The following is a 23,027-nucleotide window of genomic DNA, read 5'->3' as shown; positions in this document are numbered from 1 at the left end:
TGTGATGTCAAATTTGGACTGAGAAAAAAATTGTATAAACATACATAAATTTATTTTTTAGCCCAAAATGTTAATTTTATCCATGTGACTGTTGACAGGAAAAATGGTTATAATCATCAGAAAACGAACATACTCTCAGTCAGGGGGCTGGTCAACTAATAACTATAGAAAACTTACGTGCCTTCAATTCTAAAGGTGCCATACGGTGATAGCATTTAAAATGAGCAACTATTTTGGTAAATGTGAACAATCAGTGCTTCTTTATCTGTTTTTTTAAAAATGTATTTTTCTTTACTTTTTTTATTGAGTTGTAATTAGCATAACATTATACTAGTTTTGGGTGTATAACATAATGATTCGATACACATATGTACAGCAAAATGATCGCCACACAGAACCTAATTTCCACCACCACAGGTAATTATGAATTTCTTTTTCTTGTGATAAAAACTTTTAAGATTTATTCTCTTAGCAACTTTCAAATCCATACAGTAGCTTTTTTTTCTTTAAGATTTTATTTATTTATTTGGCAGACAGAGATCAAAAGTAGGCAGAGAGGCAGGCAGAGAGAGAGAGGAGGAAGCAGGCTCCCTGCTGAGCAGAGAGCCTGATGCGGGGCTCCATACCAGGACCCTGGGATCATGACCTGAGCCCAAGGCAGAAGCTTTAACCCACTGAGCCACCCAGGTGCCCCCATACAGTAGCTTTTGTTTCAGACTGAGATTTAAAGGCCAGGAAGAGGATGTTTGGAAAGCAAATTAGCTACCCAAAGTAGGTTGGAAAAGATAGTTCTAGAGCAGGGAACTGTGGAGCCAAGAAACTCAGCTTCTCTTTCTGTGTCCGAAGGCAAGAAAAGACAGATAGGTTACTGAAAGCTTAGAACTAGCAGGGCCACTAGAGCTTTCCTTTGAAGGAGCAGTAGTAAGAAGACAACAGCTCAAAGTACATCCTTATCAGAGCTGCTGTAAGGAAATGCTCCCTTCTCATCCCATGGTCATCCAAGCCGGCCGTTTCCGATGGCCTCCCCAATGTCTCGTTCAGAAAGCAGGTTCTTCTGGGCCAAGAGTGAAATGAAGACAAGTAGAAGTAGGTCAGAAGACTGCCTCAGCCTACCTGCTCCTTGGAGAGATTCTTTTGTTTCCAGTTTCCTTCATCAGTTCCTGCCCCTCCCTTTATTTTAGACTCTAGAGCTCGTGTTCCTGAAACTGCTCACTCAGACGTCACCCATCATGTTGCCTCCATCTTCGGCTTTCTCTCGGACATTTCTGTTCTTTCTGTGCTGCTAACTGTTCTATCCTACAAGGTGGTGGAACCCCAGAGCATCTGCCAGCAAGCTCTTTCCCAAATGGAAAGAGCTTCTAAAGTCTGGCCTTTGGAGAGAATGCCCAAGTTCAGCGGCCAAGTTCAGAAGGAAGGTCAGCAGTCAGATTCGGGGGAAGGTCAGCAATCAGATTCAGAGGGAAACCAGATTGCTAGAATAGAGAAAGTGGGAACGATGCGTAGAAGGCTGAGCATAACAGCTTGCTCAGACTCATTGGAGACCACAGGTGCCCCGGGAAGAGGCAGTGCCCAAAGCGCAGGAACTGGAAAGGAGAGAGTCCTGTGCTGGCAGTTATGCACAGTGGGGATGGGAATGGGGGAGAGCAGAGCTACAGAGACAGCAGCCTTGAGGCTGGAAACTAGCTGTAGCACAAGAGGGGCTTTGCAGCTCGAGGCCCAACCTCTGGAGACACCACTATGGTTCTTAGGGTGATGGAAGCTCTGCTAAGTGAGACACAAAGGGGCAGTTCTCACGCCTAATCCTGCCCATGAGAACTTGCCTTTTTCTGTCATTTCTGTACACTATATTAACTATTGTCTCATCCTACCCTGTGACCTTTGGTCTTGTCTTTTTTTTTTTTAAATTAACTTATAAGGTATTATTTGTTTCAGGGGTACAGGTCTGTGATTCTTCAGTCTTACACCATTCACAGCGCTCACCATCGCACATGCCCTCCCCAATGTCCTTCCCTCCACCACCTCATCTCCCCCACCCCCCTCCACTCCAGCAAGCCTCAGTTTGTTTCCTGAGACCCAAAGTCTCTTAAGATTTGTCTCCCTCTCTGGTTTCATCTTGTTTCTTTTCCCCTCCCTTCCCCTATGATCCTCTGGCTTGTTTCTCAAATTCTTTTTTTTTTTTTTAAGATTTTATTTATTTATTTGACAGAGAGAGTGATCACAAGTAGGCAGAGAGGCAGGCAGAGAGAGAAAGGAGGAAGCAGACTCCCTGCTGAGCAGAGAGCCCGATGTGGGGCTGGATCCCAGGACCCTGAGATCATGACCTGAGCCGAAGGCAGTGGCCCAATCCACTGAGCCACACAGGAGCCCCTTGTTTCTCAAATTCTTAAAATTAGTGAGATCATCTGATAATTGTCCCTCTCTAGCTGACCTATTTCGCTTAGCATAATACCCTGTAGTTCCATTGGCCTTCTTTGTCTTGATTATCTCTCTTTATCCTAACTTCATCTTCTGCTTTTCTCTATAGCTCCCCTCTTCCTAAGTACCTGCCTTCGTTATTCACTACGTTCTGGTGCTTCTGCACACCTTATCTCCAGCCCCATTTGGTGCCTACATGCCAATTCCATTGCTTAATCAGCTTCCCAGACCATGCTCATGGATCTTTCACTGTCACTTTCTTGGCCCACCCTTTCACAGCTCTCATGGCAGAAGCTTACAACAGGGGTACCACTGTTGGACTGAAATATGGTACCACTCTCTGTTTCCATCCTCTTGATTCAGGGGATGGATGGGGTTTTTTCTGGTTTGTGTTCTGGAGGCTAATGGTCCTTTTAAATCAGAGTGTTATCACTCTATTGGAATCCGCACTTCTATTAAGGGATTCTAATGGCCAGGGAATTCCTAAGTGTCCCAAGGGACACTTGCTTCACTCAGCCCAAGGAGGCAGACCTGAGCCGCTCAGTTCTGGGACTCTGGGGCTGGTCAAGGTCACCTCCACAGTAATCTCTGTCCACTAGGTTGGTATGAGCACTCTTCCATCTCTTCCGTCGTCTACTTCTCGCACTCACAGTTGGGGCATTCGCAGATTGGTCTTTATTTATCCAAAATTCCCTGGAACCTTTTTGTTTGCTTAACGTAGGACTTTGGTATTTCTTTGCCCCCTTATGGCCCCACCTCTTTTCTACACAATTCTTTTAGCACATAGGTCTAAAAAAGGTTTTGCGAAACTTCACTTTGAAGTTAATTCAAGAAATACTGCTTGTAAGACAGTGGGGAAAATCTTACTGAAAGAGTGAAATATTAATTATATCTGGTATTTATCTGGCCTTTGATGTAGAACGAAGACTGTCTTATTTGCCTGGGACAAACAGTGCTTTCTCTCATCTCTTTTTTTTTTTTTCTTCAATAAACTTGAATTCCCTTGTAGCTTCTTACTTGCCTTCATGTCGGAACATGGGAAAGGTTTGTGATTTTGAAATGTAGAGTCTTTCTGAGATAGGGGTGAAGATACTGCAATTTTATAACGTGTCTTAGAAAAATAAAGGATAATGAGAATAAGAAAAATGGCAGGAATGACACTCATATGCACATTGAATCCAGAGTTGTGTGGATCGGAACACTTTGCAAAGGATTCTGACCAACACTGCAAAGAAACTTATGATTTACCGAATTATTCTGATACCAACAGAAATTACCTTGGGAGTGTCTAATACATTAAGATTGATTATTCTGTTATCTCTCACGAATTATGGGCCTCAAATTTTGTAATTTAAATACTGTAAACTTTGGAGTGAGCCAAGGAGGACTTGATGCATCTTATAAATGTGCTTTTAGAGAACTCTTTAAATAGTCTTGTTATTATCTAGAATAATTAGTATTCATGGACAACTTTAGATTTTACATTATAGATGGAGTTGAATTCCCTATACCATTTCCTTATCTTCTTCCACAAAAATAAATACTATAATAAATTTGATATTTAACATTCCCATGCATGGTTTACATGTGTATTATAAGTTAATTCATCTTTAAACAATATATAATATTGTTTCCATGTTTTGAGATTTTATATAAATATACTGTATAAATCCTCTTGCAACTTGCATATTTTTGCTCAGGATTCTGGTAAGATTTAGTCTATTGATTCATGTAATTCCAGTTTAAATTTCCTGCAGCATTCTTTTGAATGACTAGACCTCAAATTATTTATCCATATTTCCTATTGATGAATATTTAGTTCATTTTGATGTTTCTCACCATTAAAAACAGCGTTGCAGTGAGGATTTCTGGGCATGTTTTCTTGTGCTTATTTGTGAGGATTATGTAGGATATATATTCTAGGAATAGAATTTCTGAACTTGAAGCTTTTCTTTCACTTTACTAAACAACTGTTCTATCAGGAAAATTTTTGATTATGGGTTAAAAGAAAGCTCGCTAACAAATGCTTAAGCAATAAAGATTTAGTTATCTGACTGTCAGCAAAAGACCTCGCCAATTTTTATCCTCTTGTTGCTCTTGCTTGCCACCTCATGGTCACACAATGGCTTCTAGAACTCCAAGCATCACAGTCTCATTCCAATCAATGTTCCAAAAAAAAAGAATAGGGTAGGTGGACAAGGTGTGTTTGTTTGTTGGTTGGCTTGTTTTTGTTTTATTTTTGCTTTTGTTTTGGGGGAGGAAAAACTCCTTATGTTTTCGGGGTATCCAACTTTGGAATTTGGATGAAGACATGGATGAGGAATACAACGACATGCCTACTCCCGCCCTGCCCTTGGATAATCTCATGTCCTGGCAACCAGAAGTTCCTCATCAGAGCTCCTTTTACATTCCACTGGCTAAAATGAGGTTGCCAAACCCTTGGTGTCAAGGAAATGGGAAAGCAAGTGCCTAGCAAAAGATTATGGGATGGTTATGACCAGCTTAAACCAGACATGATTCATACACTGGGGCTCAGGATGTTACTGCCCTAAAAATTTTGGGGTTTGGTATACAAGAAGAGTGAAATGTCTAATCTCAATTAACATCCATCCACCTCCATACACTCAAAAGAGATTCCACCGGTTGGCATTCCCAGGAGGAGTATCTGAGCATTCTTATTGGGCCATATCCTTGACAACACTTAGTATTTTCTTTTATTTCAGCTTTTTGAGGAATAAATGACCAATAAAATGGTAAGATATTTAAAGTGTACATTGTGGTGAGTTGCTATACATTGTGAAAGGATCCTCCTCTTCTAGTTAATTAACACATCCATTGGGGCACCTGGGTGGCTCAGTTGGTTAAGCAGCTACCTTTGGCTCAGGTCATGATCCCAAGGCCCTGGGGCTTCTCCCTCTGCCTCTTCTCCTTGCTCATGCTCTCTCTGTCTCAAATAAAATTAAAAAAACAAAAAACAACCACACCCATCACCTCACATACTTATCTCGTTTTTGATGAGAACATTTAAGTTCTAATTTTTTAGCAAACTTCAATGACATAAAATACTGTCATCAGCTCAAGCCACCATGTTTTACATTACATATGTTACATTTTCAGACCTTTCCATTTTACAGCTGAAAATCTACCTTTTACCAACCTTTCCCTGTTTCCTTCCCCTCCCAGTCCTGGCAGTCACTTTCTACTCTGTTTCTAAGAATTTTGATTAAAAAAAAAAAAAAACTCTACAGATAAATGACACCAAGTAGTATCCGTCTTACTCTGTCTCGCTCGTTTCACTTCACATAAAGCCCTCCAGCTTCATTCATGTAGTCACAAATGGCAAGATTTCCTTCTTTCCCACAGAAAAATAATATTCCATTGTAGGAATATAGCACATCTTTATCCATTCATCCGTTGATGAGCTCTTAGTTTCTTTTCATATCTTGGCTATTGTAAATAATGCTGCAGTGAGCATGGGAGCAGAGATTATGTCTTTATGATTTTGTTTTCATTTCCTTTCCTGAAGTGAGATTGCTGGATCATGTGGGAACTCTATTTGTCATTGTTTGAAGGCTCACCAAACTGTTTTTCACAGTGGCTGCACCAGTTTGCATTCCCACCAGCAGTGCACCAGGGTTCTCTTTTCACTGCATCCTCACCAACACTTGTTATTCCTTGTCTTTTATTATAATAGCCATTCTGATCAGTGTGAGGGGATATCTCATTGTGGTTTTGATTTGCATTTCCCTGATGATGAGTGATGTTGAGCACCTTTTCATTCACCTGTTGGCCATTTGTACACCTTCTTTTAAAAAGTGTTTACTTGGGTCCACAGCCCATTATTTTAATCAGATTATTTGTGTTTTTGCTATTGAGTTGTGCGATATATGTTGTGTGAGATGCATTTATATATTTTGAATATTAACCCCTTATCAGTCAACACTTGATATTATCAGCCTTTTTAGTGTTTTTCCCAAAATGATGGGTATGAAATGATAATTTTTTTAAACCTGGGACTTGGAGCATTTTGTCATGTTGAGGTTTTAGTCCACCTGGAATTTATTTTTATGTGTGGCATATAGTCAGGATTCATTTTATCTGTCCTCCTCCACAGGGCAATTTGCTTATTTAAAATTGAGATAATCTTCTTGAATATCTGGCTAGAACTTATCTTGAAAAGTATTTGGGCCAGGTGTTCCTCTTTGAGGTATATGTTATAGACTATTTATATGCTTCTCCCTCTCCCTTTGATCCTTCTCTCTCTATGTCTCAAGTAAATAAATAAAATCTTAAAAAAAATAAACTATGTATATGCATACACACACATACTCATATCTGTACATATAAAATGTTTTTGTTAATTTTGTAGACTACATATAGATGATACATATGAACTGTTAAATTATATATATATCATATAATTTTTTAAATTATATTTTTCTAAGAATTTGTTCACTCCATCTAAGTTTGAATGCTTAGCATGACGTTTTCCATTGTATTTTCAGTTTTTTATCTGCTGTATTTGTACTTACGCTCTCTTTCCATTACAAACACTATTTACATTTTTTTCTTTTTCCTTGATCAATATTGCCAGAGATTTGTCTATGTTATTAGTTATGTCAAAGAAATACCTTTGGTTCTTTTGATTATCTTTGTTGATCTTTCTTTCCTGTTTTGTTAGTTTCTGCCCATCTCTGTGTTAGTTCTTTCCTCCTGTTTCCTTAGTGTTTATTTTCTTATTGTTCCTCAAACTTCTCTACTGGGAAGTTTAATACATAAATTTTCTGTGTTTGCTTCTAAAATAGGTACTATACATTTCCTGAAGAAAAGACTTTCACTCTCTTAGTTTCTGTAATTCTTTAATACATGTATTTTCTTACTCTGTGTGTGTGTTATTTTTCCTGTCACAAAAACAATTAAGTCCTATATGTTGGAGCAAAAAAAAATAAATTCAGAGGTAACAGATCCCAATTGAGGCAGTGGCAATTCTGGGAGGTGGTATTTGCTTTGAGGTTTCTAATGTTAGGAGCAGCCAGGCTCTCCTGTGTGTCCCTCAATGTCCCCATGAGGAAATATGCCACATCAGAGGGAAAAGGTATCTGGCCAGGTTTTTATGTTCCAGGGATACTTAATGTGCTACACTCACTGGCGTTATTCGTCAGCACCATTTCCTCTTTTCCTTCCATTACTAGTTCCTTTACACCCCAAACCAAAGTTATTAAAAAAGAATGAATTATCCCTAATTCATTCCAACCCTGAGGGAAGTCAGAATCTTCTATGACTCTCTCTCTCCCTTTTTTAAAAATATTTTATTTATTTATTTGACAGACAGAGATCACAAGTAGGCAGAGAGGCAAGCAGAGAGAGAGAGGAGGAAGCAGGCTCCCTGCTGAGAGGGACTCTGGGATCTCAGGACTCTGGGATCCTGACCTGAGCCGAAGGCAGACGCTTTAACCCACTGAGCCACCCAGGCGCCCCTTCCATGACTCTCTTATTACTAGCATTATAATTCATCCTGTCATGTCAGGATTTTTGGTATCAAGTCTTCAAGGAGTTTTTCAGTACAGGACAACAAGCACATGTTCAACAAGCACTATGTGGAGAACAGGTTAAGGTATAAGGATAATAGGGCATTGTCAAGGACTGAATGTTCATATGTTGAAGTTCTCACCCCCAGGACATCAGAAGGTGCCTGTATTTGGAGATAGGCTCTTTAAAGAGGTGCTGAAGTTAAATGAGATCATTGAGGTAGGCCCTAAGCCGATCTGACCAATGACCTTATAAGAAGAGAAGATTAAGACATAGACACAGCACAGAGGAAAGACCGTGGGAAGACACAGAGAGAAGATGGCCATCTCCAAGACAAGGATGGAGGAAACCAGCCCTGCTGCCACCTTAATCCTAGACTTCAAGCTTCCAGAGCTGGGAGGAAACCAGCCCTGCTGCCACCTTAATCCTAGACTTCAAGCTTCCAGAGCTGGGAGGAAACAGATTCCTAATAAGTAAGTCTCTCAGTCTGTGGTACTTGTCATAGCAACCCTGGCAAAATCATATGGGCAGATTCTCCATGGCAAAGGCTTTTATATTCAGTAGGGGAAAGGGCATCCTCTGCCCAATGCAAGGGCAGGTATGGGTAACCACTATTTGAGAGGGATAAACATGGTGTGAGAAAGGAGAGGTCATTTGTAGCTGTGGGAATCTGGGACAGCTCTGTGTAGGGGGTGGTCATTGAGCTGAGTCTTACACATGATATAGGATGGATGGATATTCCAGGTGGAAGAAGTGACATGAGAGGGGCTCAGAAAAACAAACAAACAAACAAACAAACAAACAACAAACCAGAGTCTTCTAGGGAAAATAAATATCCTGTAATAAGTTCTGTCTCGGTTTAGCTGAAGCTCCCCAAAATTAGAATTTTGGGGAGCTTCAGCTAAATCAAAGGATCAAAGGAGTTGATGAGACATACTTGTTGGTTCAAAGTTAAATTTCCAGACCACCTTCATAGGACAAAAACCAGTTTTGTATCTCTTGGCACCTTACAGAATTGGAAGATGTACAAAAGACTAAAACTTACATACGAGAGATTATTGTTAGCAAGAGATTAAAAATCTGACAGATAATTTCTTTGGAGAAAGTTGTGGGAGTACTACAACAGTCTCCCTCCCCTTTGGAAATATATCCTTTCCTCTTGAGCCAATTGAACTTTAAGGACACCATTCAGAGATGTGGACCTATGTCCACTGGATTCTATAAGGACAAGAGGCTGCTATTGGACCCATGACTGGAAAAATCCTAAAGTCAAGAGTCTGTGACTGAATAACTGCATAGGGAATGGAGACTGTTGGGAATGGAGACTCAAGGGTACTTGAGTGTTTTTCCCATGGGCCAGAGTTGGCCACAATGGAGAGAGTAGCCTGTCCCAGTGCCTTGCCTAGAGCAGGCTGTGACCTTAACAGAAGGAGTAGAATCCGAGGCCCCAGGGGCTGAGGGAGGGTACTGGCTGGAGGAGCAGGTATACCCTGTCTCAGGAGAAATGCCAGGGTTTATTCCAGGTGAGGCTCCTTAGATCACAAATACATTCCAACAGGAATATCAGCGTTAGGCCTCTGCTACCTGCAGGAAACCAGTGCCAGGTCCCCTGCTGCCAGTCAAGGTGGAAATTCTCCTCCTACTTGCCTTTCCCTCTCTCCCCTTCTGTGAGGATACAGGTTAGCCCCAGGAGCAGAGGACGGAGAGGCAGGGTCAGAAGCTCAGATATAGTCAAAAATGAAGAAGACAGTAGTGCTGTCTTTTCTTACAGCAAGCGTGAGGCAGCCTACAATGAGGAAGAGAGGCTTTGAGTGAGATTTGGAGTTCTGACTATTATATGTGACTCAACAGTTTACTGGAATGAGGCTATTATTAGGACTCATATTGATGACAGGACTTTTCATTATCCATGAGATATCTGCCTGAAACTTCCCTGAGGACAATGATGGTGTTCCAGAGCAGATGGAGTGGGCTGTGAGGGGAAGAACCGGGTTGTCTTCTGATTGTGCTCTGTGAATCCTGCTGTTCAATGTAACGGCTTCAGCAGTTTAGTGTGACATAAGGAAGAAAAAGAGGAACAGTGGAAAATTCTGCTTTAAAGGTAGTGAGACCCTGCCATGCTGTCTACATAGTTTAGAATCCATTCTGGACACCACAGGAGAAATTAAAGATGGGGCAGAAGGAGAGTAAAGTGATCAGACATTTAGGCAAGCTAATGTGAAGACAAGCCATGGTGAGCTTAGCAGAGGAAATGTAGAGCACCCCATTCCTCACCATTTTCCTGCTGAATGCCCCAACTTTACATTTCCAGGACTCACTCATGACCTGTCCTGATGGCCCAAAAGGTTATAGTCTGAAGCCAGACTATAACCCAGAGAATCTTTTCAGCTGATTTTCTAGTGGTAGCAAAATTGTCATGCGCATATATATGTACATATGCATTCACATATATATTTATCTTTACCTTATATGTATGTGTGTGGGAGTGTGTTCATCTCTACTTAGATATGTATATGAAAAAATCAAGGAAAAACAAAACAGTGATTAGTTCAAAAGTCAATATAGTTGTTACCTGTGGGAGGAAGGAAGAGGATGGCAATTGGGGAGGAATAATGTTAAAGACATAGTGAGATTAATTGGTAGGCTATTAAATATAGTAAATATTATTAAATTAAAATTATTAAATGTAAGAGGCAGTAGAATCAAGGCCAAAATAAAAGAGTTAATCTTTGAGACCAGCTAGGAAACTTCACCTTTTATAAATGATGGGAAGATTGTCTTTAAAAAAATTGAGAATGTCGGGGCGCCTGGGTGGCTCAGTGGGTTAAAGTCTCTGCCTTTGGCTCAGGTCATGATCTCAGGGTCCTGGGATCGAGCCCTGCATCGGGCTCTCTGCTCAGCAGGGAGCCTGCTTCCTCCTCTCTCTCTGCCTGCCTCTCTGCCTACTTGTGATCTCTGTCTGTCAAATAAATAAATAAATAAATAAAATCTTTTTAAAAAATTGAGAATGTAAGGGAGAAGATTAAAAAAATTCACATCAGTCATTTCAGTAGAGTGCAGTAAAGGTCAACTGCTGAGAGTATGAGGAGCCATGGGCCGTGGGTGTCCAACCCCCAGTGTCTGCAATACATTTGTTGCTCAATAAATGTGTGTTGAATGAATGCTGATTAAGAGAATTTTTTAAAAAAAAATTAGGATAAACACTTGGTCATTTGTTAGGAAATAAACCATGAGAGAATATAAGAATAAAAGAAGACTTGGACAGCTCTGTAGTCTCATCCGAGGTTAGTAGCATAAATCTATTGCAGTAAAGCCAATTGGCAACCCAAGAGTTCTAGAGAAGAAAGAAAATGGTGGACTTGGGAAGGAAGAAGTAACAAAAGGGAGGCATTCTAGGGGTTTAGTAAAGACATAATAGAAATAGCCAGTCATGGGACCAGGCTAGCTAAGGAGGGAAATGAAGCAAAGAGGGAAATGAAACCAGCCTTAGAGGCTGAAGGACTAAAATTCCCTTCTACTGAAGTTTCTCTCTCTACTGGCCCTTTCCCGTCAACACACAAACTTGCTGTTATTCTCTCATCTTTAAAGAAGGCAAAACAAAGCCTACTCATGACCTCAATTCCACTGCCAGCTACTGCCCCATTTCTCTGTTCTACTTTGCAACAGATGTCCTTGAAAGAGTATCCTACACTTAGTGTCTTAAATTTCCCTTCCCCCATTCTCTCCTTTGGTTTTTCTCCTACCTCTCTTGCTACTCCTGCCTTCCTTTCTTTTGCTGGCCCTCCTCTTCTCCCTGACCTCTTAAACTTGGCATTTCCTAAGTTGAATCCTTCTTCTTTTTCTCTTCACTATCTATACTCATTCTTTGGCATTGCCGTCCTGTCTCAAGAATTTAACTGCCATCTATGCCTCTCAAATGTCTGTCTCCTGGCCAGAACGCTTTCTTGAAATTCAGTCTCATACATCCACCTTTTACTCAGCTAATAGATATCTCAAGCTAATTTTGTCCAGAACAGAATTTCTGGGTATCCCTCCCTTCCCTACCCTTGCATCTGTTCCACTCTTGGAATTCCACTTCTCAGTTAATGTCAACTCCATCCTTCCATCTGTTCAAACTAAAAGTCTAGGTGTCAACCTTTACTCCTTCCTCTAATACTGAACATCCAAGCATCTAGAAGCCAACCATTTCTCACTACATCCATTACTGGTACTCTGAGCCATCATATTTCCCTTACACAATAGAATAGAATACCTAGAATACCTTGTCTTGCTTACACCTTTTACTTCCCATCATCTCCCCCACCTCACTATATTCTCAACGTAACAGTCAAAATGGTCCTGTTGAAAGTATATTAGGTCCTGACATTCCTCTGTTCGAAAACCTCCAATAACCTTCCAGTACTCAGAGTAAAAGCTTAAGTCCCTCCAATGACCTACGATACCCTCCACAATCTCTTCTCAAGTTATTCCACTGAGCTCATCTTACTGCTCCCTTTGCTCTCAGTTTCACTGCATTTCTTGTTATTCCTACCACACTTGTCTTGCTCCTTATTTCGAGCTTTTGCTACAGTTGTTGCATGGCCTCGAATGTTCTTTTAGATCCCACAAGGCTAATTCCCTCACTTCATTCATGTCGTTGGTCAAATGTCAATGTTTGATCTAAAATCACACCAGTGAAATGCTGGTAAATGTTTATCAGGTGCTTTTCTGGGAAAAGAGAAGCTGCACTTCGTGTCATTTGCAAGTTTTCATGGTGCAAATGTTCAGCAATTTTGAGTTACCACTGTGATGTCACTGAATTGATGTTGCTGAGTGTGGCAGTGCGGAAGAGAAGCCACACCAGCTCTCAGGAGCTGGTATGAGATGATTGTAGCACACCACTGACTACAAGCCCCTCTCCACCTCTGCCCCCATTTCTTGATCCCTCTTAGCATGCCCTATTTTTTCCAGAGCACGTATCACCTTCTCACGTAACATGTTACTTATTATCATATATCTTTTGCTTATTATCTACCTTGGGCTACCATACCCCCCAGGGATTGTTGTCTGCCTTGCATTGATGTCTTGGAAGAACAATGCCTAGCACAGAGGAGGCTGTTAATACATTGTTGGATGAATGGACTTCTTAATGAAGGGCTAGAGTACACATATGGCAATGATTGACTAGGAGAATGTACAGAGTAGAGAGCTGTAGTCAGACTTGGAGATATGAGTATTCAGGACAGGTGTCGCCATCCTGAGGAAGGACTGAAATGGAAATAAATGGAATTGATGCCTTTGGAGCTGAGAATGCTGTGAGGTTAGGGAGTTCTGAGCAGCCGTCATCTCCATGTGGTTTGAGAAGCAATCTCTTTTCTTGGCAGTAAATCTGGAAACATGGTTAGAAACCTCATGGCTTTATGAGACTGAATAGCAGCCTGCTTGTTTTGAAGCTCTAAATTTAACTTAAAGAACATTATTTTAAAATATATCATTATTATCAGTTTGAACAAAAAGAATAATGTGCACTGAAAATGAATAAAGGAAATTTATAGGTGTGTACTCACTAAAGAGAGAGAAAATTCTTGATAGTTTTAGGAAATTCTTTGCTGTCACTTTTCTTTGAATAATCTGCCCTTGAGGCTTACTTGTAACAGTCAATATGTTAATGTGACACTTTCTCACACCCTGATCCAGGGCCTTGAACATCTGGATTTTTCTCCTCTTGCAAATGTATGCTTTTTTACAATTTAGCAACACCACTTGCACTGGAGCTTCTAATAAAACTTTTCTCCTCATGTACCACAGAAACCCATTCCTTCTCTATACATTCAGTGACATAGGACAATGCCAGCAAGTAGGCGGCTTTTATGAGTTCTAACCAGCCATTAATTGCCCTGCTTTTCTGAAACCCAAGGTCATACTGCTCACACACTTGGAGATAATCAGCCTCTACCCACATTGCCCTTGGTTTGAAAGCTACTTAGCCTATTAACAGCAGTCTCAAGTCTTTGTAGTCATATTTCCTATGGCAAACTGTTCTCATTTGTTCAGTTTCTCCAAAGGATACCTTTCACGAATGACGTAAAGGTTGGGTGCCATTTTTTATTCTCCTCTGATGTGCTGTTGGTTTTGCTGGCTTCTATTCTATTCATGGATACAGGGCAGTCAGGATAGAACATAATGACATTATGTTTATTTAATTTTACCTACTTAAAATTTTTAAAAATTTCATACATAATGTAAATTTCCCAAATCAGAAGTGAAAGGAAGACCAGAACACAGACGATAAGGTTAAGTGCTCATTCTTGGCACTTACAGTGAGTGCCAACCTCCAGGAGCATCTCCAGAAGGACACTGTGTTAGAGACCTCCTGAAGAATCATTTTCTCCCGGCTGTTTGTGTTGGTCTGGGGAGAGCTCTGGCATGTGGAGTGTGGGGTGCGGTGGAGTGGCTGCTGTCAGCAATGTGGCTGCTGTGAATTCCCTCCCTGACTTGGAATTCTCCTCGCCCAGAGCTGGTTCAGAGCGGGACCCACTCTGTTCACCAAGAGGCAGGTCTGAGTGGGTTACCCTCTGCCCTTTGCCCTGATGGCTGCCAGGTGTTCCATGTTGCTCACTGCCCAGCTTACTTGCCCCTACCCCATTAGCTTCCTGATGGTTTCTCACAAACCTTTCATCTCCAAGGCGAGGCTTTGCTGGTCTGAGTCATGCTGATGAGGCCTGAGCCACAACTCCAGTTCTGTCTGCTGATTCCACACTGCCCATGGCCAGGCGCCAGCCCAGTACATGGCCTTGTCACATTAGGGACCAAACCACAGATGCCACTGGATACGTCCAAACTCATTTCCCCACACCCTTTCCTAGAAAAACCAAAACCAAAACCAAAAAAACAAAACAAAACAAAAACCTTTATGGCCCTTGCCTTAATGATAACTTCAGTCAACAAATATAAATTTGAACACTTCATTCTGGCATCTGTCTTTATGAAGCTTATGTGAGGAGTCAAGAAATTAACATTAAAAAAATGACAGCAAAAAAAAAAAAAATTCGTACAAGGAAAATGTGGTGGGGAGAGTAACTGGGAGAGAGAGGCCTCTCAGGGAACATAAAGATGGTAGTCAGGGGTTCCATTAGAAAAGTGTCCCCACATTTAAATGGTATGTACTCCTGGAAACCAAGAACTACAGCAGTTCTCGGGGCACCTGGATGGTTCAATCGTTGGGCGTCTGCCTTTGGCTCAGGTCATGGTCCCAGGATCCTGGAATCGATCCTGGAATCGATCCTGCTTCTCCCTCTCCCTCTGACCCTCCCCCTGTTTGTGTTCCCTCTCTCACTGTCTCTCTCTCTCTCCATCAAGTAAATAAATGAAATCTTAAAAAAAAAAAAAAAGAATTACGGTTCTCCATATGGTGAAATCCTACTGCACATACGTCAGGCTTCCGTTCATGAAAATAGTCAAATGAGAAGAGAGGAATGGTGAGAGGTAGAATATAAGTCTTAAATTAGGACGAGCCAAAGGAACACACTCAGTGCTAAAGGGAAACATAAATATGGAAAAGCACAGCTTCAGGTTAGGGATTCTAATGATTTCAAGCCTCACCTATTCCTCCCAGTGAGGTGAAAGCTAGCGTGCGACTGACAATGGCATAACTCTGCCATTTCTGTGTCAGAACAGAATGTGTGCAATGCCTGCTTGGGGGTGGGGGTGGTGTGGCTATCCTGCTCACAGTCCCTACGCTCTTCTCCGGAAGGAGTGCTCATGCTCTGTGTCACTTGACTGTCACCCTCAGAGACTGGAGCCAGGGTTGTCCTACCGCACCTAAGACAACCAGCCCAGAGGCCCAAATTGATCAGCTCTGCACCAAGGATGATGGCAAGGGGGGTTTGTCAGTCAGATTCTCTTTGAATCACTCTCTCTCTGGAATTAAAACTAGGAAATGTGGTACATCTGGATGAAGCAAGAAAGCAGAGCCTGAGAGGCTGAGACACATTTATGCTGAGCCCTGGAGGGAAGACCATCCTTCCTCAGCTGCTGGTGAGGGGTAGCCAGAACCAGCACTATCTCCCACTCCTCACCTCCCCATCTCCCCCTAGCCCATCAGTGGTTCTGGCTGACTCCAGCGGCCAGTATCCGTGTCTCTGAATCTAAAGGCCTTATTTGCTTTGTTGAAGATTATTTACAGTGGAAAAAAGATAGTCTCTTCAATAAACAGTGCTGGGAAAATTGGACAGCTATGTGTAGAAGAATGAAACTCGACCATTCTCTTACACCATACACAAAGATAAACTTGAAATGGATAAAAGACCTCAACATGAGGCAGGAATGTATCAGAATCCCAGAGGAGAACAGCCACAGCAACTTCTTTCAAGATATGTCTCCAAAGGCAAAGGAAACAAAAGCGAAAATGAACTTCTGGGACTTCATCAAGATCAAAAGCTTCTGCACAGCAAAGGAAACAGTCAACAAACCAAAGAGGCAACTCACGGAATGGGAGAAGATATTCACAAATGACACTACAGACAAAGGACTGATATCCACGATCTATAAAGAACTCCTCAAACTCAACACACACAAAACAGATAATCATGTCAAAAAATGGGCAGAAGACATGAGCAGACACTTCTCCAAAGAAGACATCCAAATGGCTAACAGGCACATGAAAAAATGTTCATCACTAGCCATCAGGGAGATTCAAATCAAAACCACATTGAGATGCTACCTTATACCAGTTAGAATGGCCAAAATCAACAAGACAGTAAACGACAAGTGTTAGAGAGGATGTGGAGAAAGGAACCCTCTTACACTGTTGGTGGGAATGCAAGTTGGTGCAGCCTCTTTGGAAAACAGTGTGGAGATTCCTTAAGAAATTAAAAATAGAGTTACCCTGGGGCGCCTAGGTGGCTCAGTGGGTTAAAGCCTCTGCCTTAGGCTCAGGCTATGATCCCAGGGTCCTGGGATGGAGCCCTGCATCGGGCTCTCTGCTCAGCAGGGAGCCTATCTCCCCCTCTCTCTGCCTGCCTCTCTGCCTACTTGTGATCTCTGTCAAATAAATAAATAAAATCTTAAAAAAAAAAAAAAGAGCTACCTTATGACCCTACAATTGCACTACTGGTTATTTACCCCAAAGATACAGATGTAGTGAAAAGGAGGGCCATCTGTATCCCAATGTTCATAGCAGCAATGGCCATGGTCGCCAAACTGTGGAAAGAACCAATATGCCCTTCAACGGATGAATGGATAAAGAAGATATGGTCCATATATACAATGGAGTATTATGCCTCCATCAGAAAGGATGAATATCCAACTTTTGTATCAACATGGATGGGACTGGAAGAGTTTATGCTGAGTGAAATAAGTCAAGCAGAGAGAGTCAAGTCTCATATGGTTTCACTTACTTGTGGGGCATAAGGAATAACATGGAGGACATGGGGAGAAGGACAGGAGAAGGGAGTTGGGAGAAATCGGAGGGGGAGAGGAAGCATGAGAGACTGTGGACTCTGAGAAACAAACTGAGGGTTTTGGAGGGGAGGGGAGTGGGAGGTTGGGTGAGCCTGGTAGTGGGTATTACAGAGGGTACGTATTGCATGGAGTACTGGGTGTGGTGCATAAACAATGAATTCTGGAACATTGAAAAGAAATTAAAAAAAAGAAGAAGAAGAAGAAGGGGGGGTGGAAAAAAAGCCCTATTTGTAGAACCTAGAGCAGGCTAGAAGTACCAGGAAATAAGCACCTCTCAGGAACAGCCTTCTCTCACCAGCTCACAGGAATCCATATATAAACACTACCATGGTCCCTAGCCCCTGGGGTTGGATTCCTCTGGGTTTCTGTTTCTCACCATTTCCTCCAGTTTCCCTGCAAGATAAAGCCTCAGTCACCCACAGCAATAGTGACTTAATCCCACAGCCTTTATTACCTGCCTACTCTATTCTCTGCCCTGTTCCTCTGCAAGTATTTCCTACATCTCCCAAATAAAGTATTTGCATATGAATTCTCATCTCAGACTCTCCTTTCCTCAGGAAGCAGGAAGATGACTTTGGCCACTGAAGCAGCTTGGATCTTGAACACGGGTTGCCAAAGCACTCCTGGATGGCTGTGCTTGGAGTCTTGGAGCTTTTTCCTTTTACCGGGTGTGTCCTTACTCAGTAAGCGGCCATTACAAGTGACCCAAGGAGCCTAAATTCTCAAGACAGGAAACAGGCGGTTAGGGAAGGAAGAAGTTAGTGGGTTCTATGTTACAGATAGAACCATATCCTCCTTTAGGAATATTTCTGGTAAATATTTGTTTCATGCTAGGATGTTCTGTCAAAGCAAAGGCAGATTTCTAGTCAAAATATTTAATCAGGTGTTCAAAACTTCCTATCTCTGCAAATGTCCCATGATTGACTGCCATGTGGACACTAACACCACTAAAGATAGGAGGTGACTCTCCCAGTACAATCTGTTGCTGACACTGTCTTCAAAAATTAATAAGCTATGATATTGGAGGACATGTTTTGGAATAATACATAGTTGGGTGAGGAATACTTATCTCTTCTAGATGCCACTTCAAGAAGGTCAGAAGACCAGGGGCCTCTCTTCTATTCATTCTGAAGAGAAAACGTTTCTCCACAACTTGAATCCAGACCAATTTGTGTGGTGTGTGCGTTCAGTGATTACATTATGGTATATTCATATAATAAAATATTATGTTCAGGATCTTGGCAAAAGTGCAAAAAGAACTTGAAATTGGTACAAATAACTGCTTAGTGTCCTGTGTAGCCCACTCTTCCACATTCTGTCCACTTTTCATTATCTTTGAGATATTTTGTACTCTAAGTTGTAGAAAATGGTCCACAAAAATGCAAATGAACCGTGCCAGGTGCAATTGATTATTGCCTTGCAGCTCTTGACCAGTTTCACAAGCAAGTTAAATTCATTTCAGCATTTCAGCATTATCTGTGTTTATTTTATAATAACAGAAGAGACATAATTTTACCCTTTTAAAAATTGTCCTTAGGCAATGACATGTGGGTAAAGGGAAGAAAAAATACCAAGTTGTGCATTAGCATGAATTGTGTGATCAAGCTTCAGAAGAGTAAGGATCTTTTCTGAAAACCAGTGGGAAGTAGGTTCAGAGCCAGAGGAATCTTTAGGGTGAAGACTGAAGACTATTTCTCTTCGCAGGGAGGCCGCCTGATGTGAGGCTAAGCATATAGGCCTTGGAACTAAGCCGAGATAGGTCCAAATTTGGATTCCACAATTTACTACCTATATGGCTTTGTGCAAAACTCTTAACCCTCTTGAACATCAGTTTCCCAATTGTAAAACAGCAGTATCTTAGGCCACTTGAAGGATTAAATGACTTGGTGTGTGCTGCGCCCTTCATGGTTCCCAGTCATATGAATATGTGGGAACTAGATACGACAAAACATATCCCCATGTAAATTTTTAGAATGTTGCAAGAAAAAGAGTTGAGAGTAACCTGTGGGAAGGCACTTCCTGGGCCAGCGTCTGCCAGGGCCAGTCTTGGCCAGAGAGATGCAGGAGAAGCTTTGCCTATCTGGTAGGGTGGGAGATGGTGGGCTGGACAGAGGGAAGTCATCAACTTCTGGGTGATCAGTTGAGAGGCTTTGGAGGAAAAGGAGGTAGCCAGTGTCCTTCCTTACTCTACAGAGGCCAGTGCTGGTGTTCTCACACAGATTGCAAGGTCCATAAGAGCCAGATGCAGGAGTTATGCAGAGAAGCTGCATAGAGCAGAGGGCTCAAGGAGTCTGCACCTGCATTTTGGCATCAATCTGGGTTCTTGCTAGAGAGGCCAGAAGAGCCAAACATATGAACTGGGAAGCAGAGCCGGCAGGTTAGACTGGAGAGTTCATGGTATCGGTCAGGGGCTGCTTCAGGCCATGTCAACTCACATCAAGGTGGATGGTGAGATTTCCAACTCCTTCATTGTAAACTGTGAATGTTGGACTTTGATTCCCTGAGGACCTTCAGCCCAAAGATGGATACGAGTCGTGTGTGTACACACATACTTACACGTGTATGCATACACATGTGCGCACACACGTGCACATATAGGGCTCCGGAAGGTGTCAGCAAGAGGCAGCCAAGAGGCAAATTTTATCTGATGGGGCAGCAGCGGCAGCAGCTGACCTTTACACCCAAATTCAGGGTTCAAGTTGCTTGATTTCTTCTCCTCACAGTGTTCTGAGGAAGCACACATTTCTCACAAAAGAGAAACTGTGACTGGATAAACAAGAGACATATTACTGGACAGAATGGCACAGAAGTCTCCAGAACACCATCCCTGTTGCTACTGCTGGGTGCCTTTTTCACCAGATTATTTGCCTGATTCCTTCTCTTTTATGTATTTATTTTTTTCATTAATAGTAGTGTTGAAAAATTCGTTCAGTGTACAGCAGTCCGTATGCCCCCCAAATATAGTTCTCTGTTTAGCTGGGCAAATCCTTTTGCCAGGTTCTCACTTTGGATAAAGAGGAGGTGGGACGTAAATATACACCTGGTCAGGTAAATATACTCCCTAATTGCTTTTCATGTTTTAACTTGTTCTTTTACATAGCAATACTGTATTTTTAGATTTCTTCCCCAATCCCTGCTCTTCCCAAGGCAGTAACTATGATCAGATATGGATATGACTTGGTGTCCACAGACCGATTTCTCAGACTTTCTAGACTTCACAAAAGTCCTCCAGGTGTCCTTTGGTCACAGGGCTGTGCTGGTGTCTGCAGCTGAAGCCGAAGGCTGTTGATTTACGGCCTGTTCTCTTGGCTTGTCAGGGCCTGGGGGTCCTCCCTTGCCAACTGAGCCTCACCTCAGCTCCTGCTGCTACCGTGAGCTCCTCCATGTCTTAGCCGAGTTCTGCATTGGGCCTTTGGCTTACGTTGTCCATGCCATGGCCTCTGTGTAGAAGTAGCCTCACCATTTTCTTCTATCATCATCATGGCAGTTACCTTTCAGCTACAGAGGAGGAACGGGGCCTTAGGAGCACCAATGAGAGAGCACCTTCCCTCAAGGTTGGTGCCTGCTGTTTACTTGGGGCCACCCTGTGTGTCTCTTTCCAGACTTTTAACTGGGGAGTGGGACACAAGATCCCTCTGCTTTCTCTTTCCCCGCAACTAGCAGGACCTTCTTATTTGGGATTTTATTTGAAGGAAAATCAGAACATCCTCGACTAAGTGTTTGGTTTCTGGACTTCCATTTTTCTCTCCTTCCCTCTCTCCATTGAGCCGGGTGGAGTGGGTCATCCACTTCCTTTTAGTGTCTCTTTGGAACGTCTCTCATGTCATTGCCTTCTTCCCTAGAACAGCAAGTCTTGCCACCTACTTACCCACTAACTTTAGAAGGAATCCCACCTTCCGAGCCCACCAAAGGTTAACAGAGAACTACTGACCCTGAGACAAAAGTACCTCAATTAACATCTCAAAAATATGTCCCCGCATTCACTCATGTAGTCATCAGGTCACACACATGAGCACCTCTGCAGGCCAGGCACCAGGCTGACGTAAGATGCAAACAGGAGAAGGACTGTGCTCAGTGAGCTCTGTAGGCTGGCTGAGGAGGCAGACAGAAACGAATGCTCATAGCCCAGTACAGGGAGTTCTAGAGTCAGGATGAGAGCGTACAATAGGAGCACCCAGGAAAGTGTAGGTAACCCTGTGTTGGTCTGAGTGGTTCTGGAAAGGCCCAGCGAAGACAATAGTTCAGAGGGAATAACCATTGAGAAAAAGAGAAGTGTAACCCTCACAGGCTCAGTGGACCAAGGCTAGAAAGAAGGTGCAGGGCTGGAGAATGGCGAAGGTTGGGGTGGGTTAGAAGAAACTGGTTGGGGAAGGAGGTCTGGGACAAGTTTATGAGTTTGAGGTTGAAGAAGTTGGGACTTCATCACATAAGCAGTCGGGCTCCATTGCAGTGGCATGTCCGGATATGGCACATAGCTGAGATCTGAGCCTGACCCTGAAGCGTGTCTGAGGAAGCATGTTTGTTGCGTCTGTCTGCTCCTGAGCCTGTTCCACACTGTGGGTGTTGTCTTGTCCCTCTCATCCTTCCTACCTCCACCTACATTCACGCTGCCAGTCACCCCCTAGAGTGCCAGGATCACTGAGCTAGCTGCTTGGCGCAATCATGCTCCTTCGGCACTGTTATCAGCTGAGAGGTGCACGTGGAAGCCACACTCTGTTTATTTCCCTCAATACTGTCGTACAGGCTGGAAAGACATATCAGACTACTGAAGGTTTGGGGTGATGGAAAAGGTTGATATTAGAGCAGAAAATCTACTTGGAGTTGAATACATGTCCAATCCCATGATTGTCAATCCTTAGTGCCAAAACACCTCTGAAAACCCATTAAAAATGTTAGTACCCACCTGCCAAGCCTCCGCTCTGTGATATCATTATTTGGCTATGGTTTCTGGAACCATCTCTGGCTGCGGAGCTGAGTACACTCTGGGAGAGGTTCAGAGTTCGTATCAGTCCACTAGGAGCTCACTTGGATGTGAATGACCAGAGCCCCAGGTGGCTCTAGGACCCCAAATGAAGCAGTAGCATGGTAATGACAAAACACTTTTCTAGAAACAAAAACTGTGACAAGGTGCTGCCAAAAGAAATAAACGAGCAAGAGCCTTTTTCTAAGGTACCTCAGAAATTAGGGCCATTTTGCTGCAGAATTTATCTCAAAGCAGGATTTGTTTTTATTGCCAGATAGCCTTTTGTTGGCAGAACTAAAGTCTACTCACAATCGTAGGTGAATCTCTCTCAGCAACAAAAGTTCACACTGGGGATTAGGGAAAGATACGGTTAAAAAATTCATTCAGGGCATAAAGGTGTAGGCCTTACATGACAAATTTAGGAATATAAACTGTAATAATGAGGAGTTTTTAAAGCCTTTTAGGCAAAGCATACAAATACAGTCAATTGTCATTCTTTGTGGCAGGTATGTTCTATGAGTCACCAGTAACACTGAGTTGGTGAATATTGAATACTGAACGGGTCTTCCCAGGGGAAATATGGGGTTTGATCCCTGGGAGTCTGGTCACAACGCATACGTCAACGGCTCAGTATATAACTTTGTTTAGTTTGTGTTTCTGTAAAAGACACCTTATTTAA

Source organism: Enhydra lutris, unplaced genomic scaffold (assembly GCF_002288905.1).
Source record: "Enhydra lutris kenyoni isolate GAN:26980312 unplaced genomic scaffold, ASM228890v2 scaffoldscaffold17, whole genome shotgun sequence".
NCBI classification, from domain to species: domain Eukaryota; kingdom Metazoa; phylum Chordata; class Mammalia; order Carnivora; family Mustelidae; genus Enhydra; species Enhydra lutris.
The sequence above is the reverse complement of the archived record's forward strand: the minus strand, read 5'-3'. Positions refer to the sequence as shown.